General features: G+C 44.2%; 1 pseudogene; it reads right to left on the bottom strand.

The window, feature by feature from the left end:
* Positions 1-7,861: 7,861 nt before the first annotated feature.
* LOC103212735 overlaps positions 7,862-10,045 on the bottom strand; it is a 19,118-nt pseudogene continuing 16,934 nt past the window's right edge.

A 10,045-nucleotide genomic window follows, 5' to 3' on the forward strand; every position in this document is an offset into this window, starting at 1 on the left:
AGGTAATATAATTAGAATGGTTTGAGACACCATCAGTGTTCCACTCATCTCCCCTGATTCAAATCCTGACTCTGCCACTGTCTAGCTTTGAAACTTGGACAAGTTATGTCACCTTTCCAAACCATCTGCTGCACGTTGGGTTCCTCTGGAAGTCGACCCTGATACAAGAACTCAAGTGCAAGTAGATTTTTTGGGGATGTGATCCCAGAAAACACTGGCAAGGGAACAAGAAAGTAAGACAGAGATAGAAAAGAAGTTGATTCCAGGTTTACCAGTAAGCAGGCCACCACTGTGGGTAATAGAGGCTCAGTACCATTGGGGACCTCTGGGTTAGAGATGTCATTCAGGAGGAGTGTGGGAGCTGGGGTATTTATCCACCACCTCACACCAAGCATTGTTTGAGAACTGTTCTTGTTAATTCCCCACCATGCTTAGCCTGCTGAGAAGGCTCCAGAAGCGAGAGAACACCTTCAGGCCTGAGTTAGAAGGTGTAGGATCTGGCCTTTATAGGAATGGCGAGTACCAAGGGAATATGGGTGGAGTACCAACAATATGCACAACAGCATCCATAAGTTGGGAATGGAAAGTCCCACTGCCTGCCGAGGTACTGAATGAAATCTGGTAGAGCATTTAGCATAGTACCTAGTCCATAAGAAATGCTTAAACAATAATGATTGTAGGTCCTATTGTTCATGTTCTGGGCTTGTTGAGTACTAGTTAGATCAGAGTATATGACTTTTATTTTGAGAGAGAAGTAGGAAACAACAGGGAAGGCAGGATCAAGCTTCGTTATATGGGTCCTTGAAGGTTGAGTCAGGAAAGAGATTTGACCCACTCTGCAATAGGGCTTGAGAACATAGGGCATGTGGTGAGTACAGGGAACAGCAAACACAGAAACACAGAGGTGGGAAAAATATGGCACCTTGATGCAACCTCATGTATTGTTGTTGTTGTTATGTGCCATCGAGTTGGACCCGACTCATAGCGACCCCTCCTTGGGTTGCGGAGGCAGTATCACTACAGTAGTAGATTGCCCCATCTTCCTTCCGAGGAGTGGCTGGGGGGTTTGAACCGCCAGCCTTCTGGTTAGCATCAAGTGCCTTAGCCACTATGCTACCAGAACAACCTCATGTAATGGACATGAAAGTCCACAACGACTTAGGAGACTGTGAGGAAGTCTAAAGATGATCCACGGGGCACCTTTACCATGGAGCTTTCTTGAACTGGTCAAAAGGCTACAGGGCTTATATCTTGACCAATGTGGACAAAGAAGCCCTGGTGGCACAGTGGTTGGCTGCTAAGCGAAAAGTCAATGGTTTGAACCCACCAGCTGCACTGCAGGAGAAAGACAGCGCAATTTGCTTCCATAAAGATTAAAGCCTTGAAACCTCTTGTGGGACAGTTCTACCCTGTCCTATAGGGTTGGTAAGAGTCAGAATCAACTTAATGGCAGTGGGTTTTAGTGCAGACAAGGATCTTCTCACTCAAAAATCTCCAAAAGCTTCTCCTTACCTATTAAAACAAGGCCATACTCCTTACTTGGAATTAAAAATCCCTCCCAGTGTGATCTAAAATTGTTTGTTCAACCTTCTCTCTTTATTACCTCTGTGGGTGGGGGGGATCATGTAGGATTTGTTGGTCAGGAGTAATAATAAATAATTTTACTGTACCCTTGGAATTTGATTTGCCCAAAAGGTTAAGAGCTCAACTGCTAACCGAAAAGTCAGCAGTCCGAATCCACCCAACAGCTCCACAGGAGACAAGACCTGGTGACCTACTCCTATAACAATTACAGCCTTTGAAATCCTATAGGGCATTTCTTCTCTGTCATGTAAGGTGGCAATGAGTCAGAATTGACTCGATAGTACACAACAAAGTAAAGGCTGAAATTGTGAAAGTCTTATCTGGGCCTTTTTGTAGCCAAAGAGTGTCCTTCAGGGACTCTGTCCCTGGCATTTGAGACAGCCTCATGACTAATAGCTGTGGGAGCAAGAACCAAGAGGAAACAATAATGTTCTGAGAAATAAGAGAAAATTATATCACCAAAATACACAGGGTAATATACAATGTGATGTTTGCTGAAGGAAATGTTTCTCTCCCCTACTATGAATTTGGAGTGTGCTGTATCTGAAGAGTATGATTTATTGTTGGTGTGTTTGTGTGTGTGTGTGTGCGTGTCTGTGTGTGTGTGATCCAATCCTGCCCCATTGGAAGCCTGCAGAACGAGGGAGCACGTCTGCACATTACCTCCTCCTGCCAATGGAGAGACTTGAAATTGATCAAATTCGGAGGACCAAAGAAGTGGTCCCAAGTAGCTAACTCAGGAGCAGACATGAGGCAAATGCCCTTTCCCCAAATACACCAGAGAGTGCTGGTCCTTGAAGGGACAGGAATCTAAAAGTTGGCTTTACTCTGTTCTTACACATCTGTCACCTCCGACTGTTCATCATTCTCTGGGCACAGCTTGAACTCTTGTCCTTTTGCCCAGACTCTTGGAGCTCTGCAGTTTCCTCTACTTAGACTGTTGTTCTCCAATTCCCCTCTGAGAAACTCCAACTTTCAAGGCCAGTTCAGATGTTAGCTCTTTCTCTGACTGCCTCTGTGCTCCCCTGCTGTCTTGTTTAAACTTCAATTACAGCCTTACAACCCAGCCCTGGAAATCCATGAAGCCAAGGGGTTAGGAGCTCAAAATCTGGAATCAGGCAAGACCAGGTTCAAATCCTAGGTCTGGAAACTTACCTCTCTGAACTTCAATTTCTTCATCTGTAAAAGGCAGATAGTAATTATACTTATAGGATTGTCATGAGGATCAAAAGAAATGCTATAAATAAGAGCCTGGTGGAACCCCTGAGACTATGGCTCCTAGCTGCCCTTCTGGTCTGGAATTGAACCCACTCTTGTGGCTTCCAGCCAAACAAAAGAGGCATATGAGCTGAACATTTACATGAGGTAGATATGCTCCTTGGAGAGATCAATCATGGGAGAATAGAAGGGCTGTGTATGCACAGGGAGACAGCTCGTGGGGCAGGAGTGCATGGGAGGGAAAGACACAGGGAAGAGGTAACTATGGGGATGAAGTGGGAAGAGAGCTGTTGCATTGTGGGAGATTCCAGTTAATGTCATAAGACAAAGTGTATGTGAACTGCTGTATGGAAAATGAATTTGCTCTGTAAACTTTCATCCAAATAACAATAAAAATTAAAAAAAAAGAAATGCTATAAATAAAGCATCCAATCAATCAATCAATAAATAAAGTGGTCAATAAACAGAAGCTGTTGTTGGTTGTTGTTCTGGTTACCTAGTGCCACTCTAACGAGAAATATACCACAAATGGGATGGCCTTAACAAACAGGAGTTTATTCTTACAATTTGGAAGCTGTAAGTCCAAGTTCAAAGTTCTAGCCTCTAGGGACTGGGTGAAAGCCCCTCAACCTTGGGGTCTAGCTCTGCCTCCTGCTCCCGACCCACTGGAGCTAGAGGTGTTTGTTCACTCAGATGGCTACTGGCTGCTGAGGCTGAGAAGCCCCAAGCTGACAAGTCAAAAGGCACAGTCCCGATGTTACCAAACCACACAGCAGGCCATTAACTTAAGTCCATTGTAAGTCCCAAGGTCAGCAGAGCATAGCAGGCTGCTGAGCAACAACATGGCTACATGCAGGGTCCAACCATGCCATAGGCTAGAGACCATTCCCAAGACTTCTCCTTATATACAGGAAACAGACCACATCCCAAAGGCAGCTACTCAGCTGCTTGTGGTAGATCCCACCATCGAGTTGATTACCAGTCTCATCATGGGGAATAACTACCACCAGCTGACCAGCCACTCAGCCAGGCCCAGCCATGTTGACACACAAACATAACTACCACAATGTTTGCCTCCTCTCCTAGATTAGCATTGTGGAAAGGCAAGACCACATCTTGTTTGACCCCACATCCCCAGCTTGGGAATGTGTAAGCTCAGTAAGTGTATTTATTGAATGGCTCAAATTCCTTGGCCCTGACCACTATGCACTGTGGGGATTTCTCACTGTGTTCCATGTCTCTATTTAACGTCATGGCTCTGCTTCCTGAGAGTTCTCCACAAATCCATCATTATCTTGGTGCATTCCATCCACACTCCTACCTGCTGTGGCTTCTTTCTGACATCAGCCCAGAGCAGGGCCAGGATGAAAGTCTTGGAGACCCTCTAGGCTATGTTGAGGACCCAAGAATATGACACAAGAGTTGCATTTAGCTCATATTAAATGCTCATTTGAAGGCAGCTCTTCTTCATATAGGTGTCCCTGGGTGGCACAAATGGTTAACATGCTCAACTGCTAATCAAAAGTTTGGCAGTGCGGTGTAGTAAATTACTTAGTGTGGCTTTTCTACCCATAAGTCTTTGTAAACTCCAAGGTGGAGTTTGCCATGAGCAACTGAGGAGCTCCTGATTGCGAAATTTGTCCACCTGGAGTATTTCTGTTGGGAGTGGCACAAAACAATGTTCTGGGAGGTTCCCACTCTCTCTCAGGTGCTTAGAGTTCTGATGCTATGATTGGCTAGTTTGACCACTCTGCTGGGCTCAAAAGGAGGCCTCCTAGAGGCATAACTCTCTCTGACTGCTGGTGGAGGAAAACATGCTGCTGAAAGACACACGTGCTCCTGAAAGAGACACGTGCTGCTGGGAAAGAGATGCAAGAGACATGCATTGCTGAGTAAGACACCGAGGGACATGCACTGCTAGGGGAGAGACTGTGAGAGACTTGGCTGAGAGACGGTGGGCTGGGAGGGAGACTGTTTTTCCTGAACTTGAATTGCAACCTGGTACTTCCCTAATAAACCTCATAATCTGTGAGTTCTGTGTGGCCACTGCAGCGAATTATCAAACCCAGGAGAGAGGTGGTGGTGCTTTGGGAGGAACAGTTGGTGAAAGGGCTGGAGGGAGGCAGCATGTCTGGCCTTGTAGTAATAGGCCTTGGGCTATTGAAGGTGATTCTGACCTCCTCTTGTGGGGTTAGAGGAGGTCAGAAGATGTGGCCTCCTTGCCGTTTTAGCAGGCTGTTTGCGTCCACCCAGAAGCAGCCTTGGAATAAAGGCCTGGCAATCTACTTCTTTAAAAATCAGCCATCGAAAACCCTAAGGAGCACAATTCTACTCTGATATACATGGGGTTGCCACCAGTCAGAACTGACTCAATGACAACTGGATGTTTATTTATTCTTTATACTGTTATTGTTGTTGTGATTGTTCTTGTGATGTGGCTCTTCCAGTCTGATACAGCATCAGGGTGCAGCTCACCTAAGCCCCCTCACAAATGGTCCCTCATCTGGGATGCTGGCTCATACTTCTAGACTCTTAAGACAATTTTTAGTCTCCCCAGCCCTTTGATATAATTCTTCTTCAAAGGGATATTTCTTTATCCATTCTGCGTGTCTGTTTGTACTGTGGCCCTACTCCTTCCCTTTGATATCTTTACTGTGAATGTTGTACATATTTGTGGCTTGAGAAATGAACATCACAAAATAACTTCCTGGATTCAGTATAGGTTGTGTACAGAGCTTTAATCCTGGTAGAAACACTGGTCAATGGTCTTCAACAGTGGGAATGAGATTGGGTCTCAGGCACAAGATTAGGAAGAATAGCATCATTACCCTGCTCCAGCACTTTGGCTTGGACTTTGAAGTAGAAAGTGGCTGGAACAAACATAAGCTACTGGTATAAACACATTTATTCAAAGTTAAACTTTCTTACTTTGTTGGCAAGATTGAAATCTGCCATGATAACAACAGACACCACAGGAAGGCCACCAAGCCCATTTGTGCCTGACAAGTATAACCACATCTCCATCATTCACATTATTGGCCCAGAACAGTGACACACGTCATTCAAACAGCAGATAATAAAAGCAATCTGGTGGCTTTCTTTTATAGTTCTTTTTTTTTTTCTTTTTGGAATTTATTATATCATTTGTTGGCAGAAGATAGACCTTCTCAGGAACTGTAAGCTTGCTTAAGTTTAGCTCATTAAAAGTTTGAGAGAATTTGAATTTTCTAAGCACAAACCAACAGACAGCCTGGGGGTGAGGGGGACCAGATCCATGAGTGGGGTCAGGAGGGGATAGAAAGGAGTCAGAAGCTGGGGTACCCCAAGTTGACAACTACTTACTAATGGTGGAAAGTAGTTGCTCTGTGGAGGCACCTGAGAGCAGAGAAGAGAAGGGTGGAGAAAAATAACCAGAGATGGAGAGGAGATGCTTACAGGTAGAAGGAAAGAGGAGTGATGAGAAAAAAAGTTGAAGAAAGTGAGACAGAGGATTCAAAATAGAGAGATGGAAATAGGGGGCCCACTCTTAGTTTGCCAGCGATTATCCTAATTTTAACACTAAAGGTCTAGCAGCCTGGGAAATGCCACCATTCCAGGCAAACCAAGATGGTTGATCTTGGTACAGTCAAAGAAATTTTAAAAATCCCAGAAAAAAGGTGGGAAGAGCGAGGTCCCCCTGCAAAATGAAAACCAATCAGGCTGCCTCCAGCACGTTTTCTGGAATAAGAGTGCACTATTCTTGGCTGAGCCAAGGCTTCTGCCAATTGGTGTCCCCAAACTTTGGAAGGGATGAGATCTCCCCAACCTTTCCTTCTTAGAGAGGCCAGAGCCATATCAGAGGAGTGTGATGGCAGCCAGCTCACAAAGCAGAGAGGCTCACGCTGAAAACTTGGGAGCCAGAGTACCTGCCCACAGCAGTCCTGGACTAACAGTACTCATGTAATCTGACCTGAAACACCTGCTTCCTCCAATCCAGCTGTGACACGGTGATGAGTTCTGAATCAATTGTCAGAGACCTGCATCCAATCCCAAGTCTGCCATATAGGTGCTGAGAGATCTTGGGTAAATATCTCTTTCTATTTTGAGCTTAGAGTTGTTGTCCCCCCACCCATGTTCATTGCTGCCTTATTCACAATAGCAAATAAATGGATACAACCAGAGTGTCCATCAGTGGACAAATGGATAAGCAAATTATGGTACATAAACACAGTGGAATATCAAGCAACCACAAAGAGAAGTGATGAATCTGTGAAACATGTCACAACCTGGATGGACCCAAAGGGCACAATGTCAAGTGAAAAAGGTCAAGCACACAAGGACAAATATTGCATGATCTTTTTTCCACAAGAAGACAAGAATAGATAGATAAATATAGAGAGATCAATGTTCACTGATGGTTACCCAGGGGGAAGTGGAGAGTAGACTTTATAAAGTGTTGTTGTTGTTAAGTGCCATCAAGTGACTTCTGACTCATAGTGACCCTATGTACAACAGAAAAAAAGAGTGCCTGGTCTTGCACCCCTCACGGTGGTTGCTATGTTTGAGCACATTGTTGCAGCCACTGTGTCAATCTATCTCATTGAGAGTCTTCCTCTCTTTCACTGACCCTCTACTTGACCAAGCACGATGCCCTTCTCCATTGGCCCCTTCTGATAATGTGATCAAACTACATGAGACAGAATCTTGTCATCTTTGCTTCAAAGAAACATTCTGGCTATACTTTTTCTAAGACTGATTTGTTCGTTCTTTTGGCAGTCCATAGTATATTTAATATTCTTTGCCAACACCATATTTCAAAGGCATCAATTCTTCTTCAATATTCCTTATTTATTGTCCAGTTTTCACATGCATATGAGGCAATAGAAAAGATGCACCTTATTGATTTTTCATGATGGGAAAAGTGGCACCAAATGTGGATGTAGTAAGCACAGCACAACCAAAGTAAAAATGAGCATTTGAGCACTCATGAATGGGTATCGGCAAACTGGTACATGGGTAAGTACAGATGTATACATAGGTGAGAAGAGATAGAAGTATGCATGAGTACATGTAAATACAACTATGTTACTCTGAGGTCACAGTATGAATGTTTGCCTTTCTGTTGCCTTCTATCTGCTGATAGCCGAAGTCTCCAGGAATCGTTGTCAATAAAAACAGCAAGAAAACTTCCTGGATTTAAAATGGAGTCTCGCCAGTGAGCAGCATGCTATTTCACTCTGGCATCCAAGGGCTTGAAAAACTAGGTACAACAGTTTGAATTAGGAATTTTGGAGTCTGAACAGCTCACTGAATCAGAGTGCACCAAACACAGAAGAGCAGAATTAGAGGAAAGGCACAGGGAGATTATTTAAGAAAGAGCTACCTGGCGGAGGATGGACGGGCACCCGAGAGAAGCCATTGGAAACTTCCCTGGGGCAGTCACTGACTGGCGGTGAGGGAGGCCACCTAAGATCCCCAAGCCAAGAAGGAAGACACCTTATAGCAGCATACAAGCGACTACTCCAATATTCCAGTGGGAAGTGGCAGGGACCTGCCTCCAGCAACTGATTTTGTTGGTAATTTGGGTCATCTGGGTGCAGGCAGGCATGGTCACCACCACTGAGATTCAAGCGGAGAACTCACTGTTGGGCCAGGAAGGTGAGCTCCCTCCCCTCCCAGCGGGTCACAGAGTGGGCTTGAGTCAGACTGGGAGTCATTGTGCTTATCTTTGTCAAAGATATTGGGACCACAGGTCACTAGCAGGTACTCCCCCAACTTCAACACAGCTGAAATTGTGTGCATCTCTGGTGCTGCAGGTGGATGGTATCACAGACAAACTCCAGAGCCAGCCATTAGCGGTCTGGAGGGATTGCATCAGCACCATGGGCAGATGGGGCAGGGAGAGTGAAGAAATGGTGGCTGAGTGCAGTCCCGGGAATTTTGCCTTGGAGCCGTTCTTTAGCACTGTGGGGCTGCAGAAGCGGGGTCTTTGAGTCTGCCTGAACCTGGTGGAAAATTGTGACAGAGTCGCAGTCTTGTAAATAAATATGTCATCAATAATAGCCTGCTCAAAGGCCTAGAAACCGACCCTAGCAACACCAAGTTTTCCTTCTTCTGCTCCCACTTTCTCCACCAATAACTTCACTCATTCAATAGAAGAAACCATATTCAATGAATTACTATAAAACCTCCCACTTCAAACTCTAAACCCTCTTTACAACAAACAGAAACACATATCCACACACCACACAGTGATTCTGTCATCACAAAGAAAACAGCACAGCGACCCAACACAACTGAATCAATAATAAAATAAAATACACCAGCTTCACTTTTTCAAAATATTAAACCATAAAACAAAGACAAAACAAATCAACATGTAACCAGCAGCTAGAGACAACCTAAAGAGACAGCATTCTACCAGATTCCAGGGGCTTAAGAAGTTCTGCTTTCCAGTAACCCCAAGAACTCTCCAGACCTGCACTGCACAACTGAAAAGGTCCTAGTTTACACCTTCTTCTTTTTCTCTTTTTCTCTCCCCCCCTTTTTCTCTCTGCCCCCCTTTTTTTAACCCCATTCCTTGTTGGGGTTTTTTGTTTTGTTTGTTTTCTTTCTTCATTATTCTCCTTCTCTACCTTTTTTCTCTTAGTGCCCTATCCCCAGATATTGCAGGTTTACCTGTTTTCTTCTTCTTTTCTCCCCTTTTTCTTTTCTTTGGGTTACTGTTCCTGTGTGATTTCATGGTATATTTTCTGTCCATATGTTTTTAGTTTTTTTAATGGTTATTCAATTGTAATTTTTGCCTAACTGAATGGGAGACAGCAACAGTCCCCATAAGATACAACTACACCCACACCTCCTGCAACTTCACTTATTGAGCAAGAGCCAGCACCTCCTTCTCCATCAACGGGCCAACACTAAAAATCCACCAAGAAGAGCTTGAATTACCCTTGGCTGCTCTTCACAAACAATTAATAGAGACCTTAATACAATACCACAATGCCTCAGAGACAACAGACCATCACAGTCCACACAAAGAAGCAAGATAAAGTGGTAGAAACAAGGGAACAGGATACAGACCCAGAACACATCCCTGAGGAAGAAGCAGCATTGGAACTCTCTGATAAGGAATTCAAAAGAATCATCTTTAGGTATCTTCAAAAGATTGAGAGATAGACCAAAGAAACACAGAAAAAACCTTAGAAGAATTTTGGAAGAAAATACAAGAACAAAATGACAAAATAAATGAAAAATTAGAAATGAT

Source organism: Orycteropus afer, unplaced genomic scaffold (genome assembly GCF_000298275.1).
Source record: "Orycteropus afer afer isolate SDZICR_OR568_19922 unplaced genomic scaffold, OryAfe1.0 scaffold00015, whole genome shotgun sequence".
In the NCBI taxonomy this organism is placed as follows: domain Eukaryota; kingdom Metazoa; phylum Chordata; class Mammalia; order Tubulidentata; family Orycteropodidae; genus Orycteropus; species Orycteropus afer.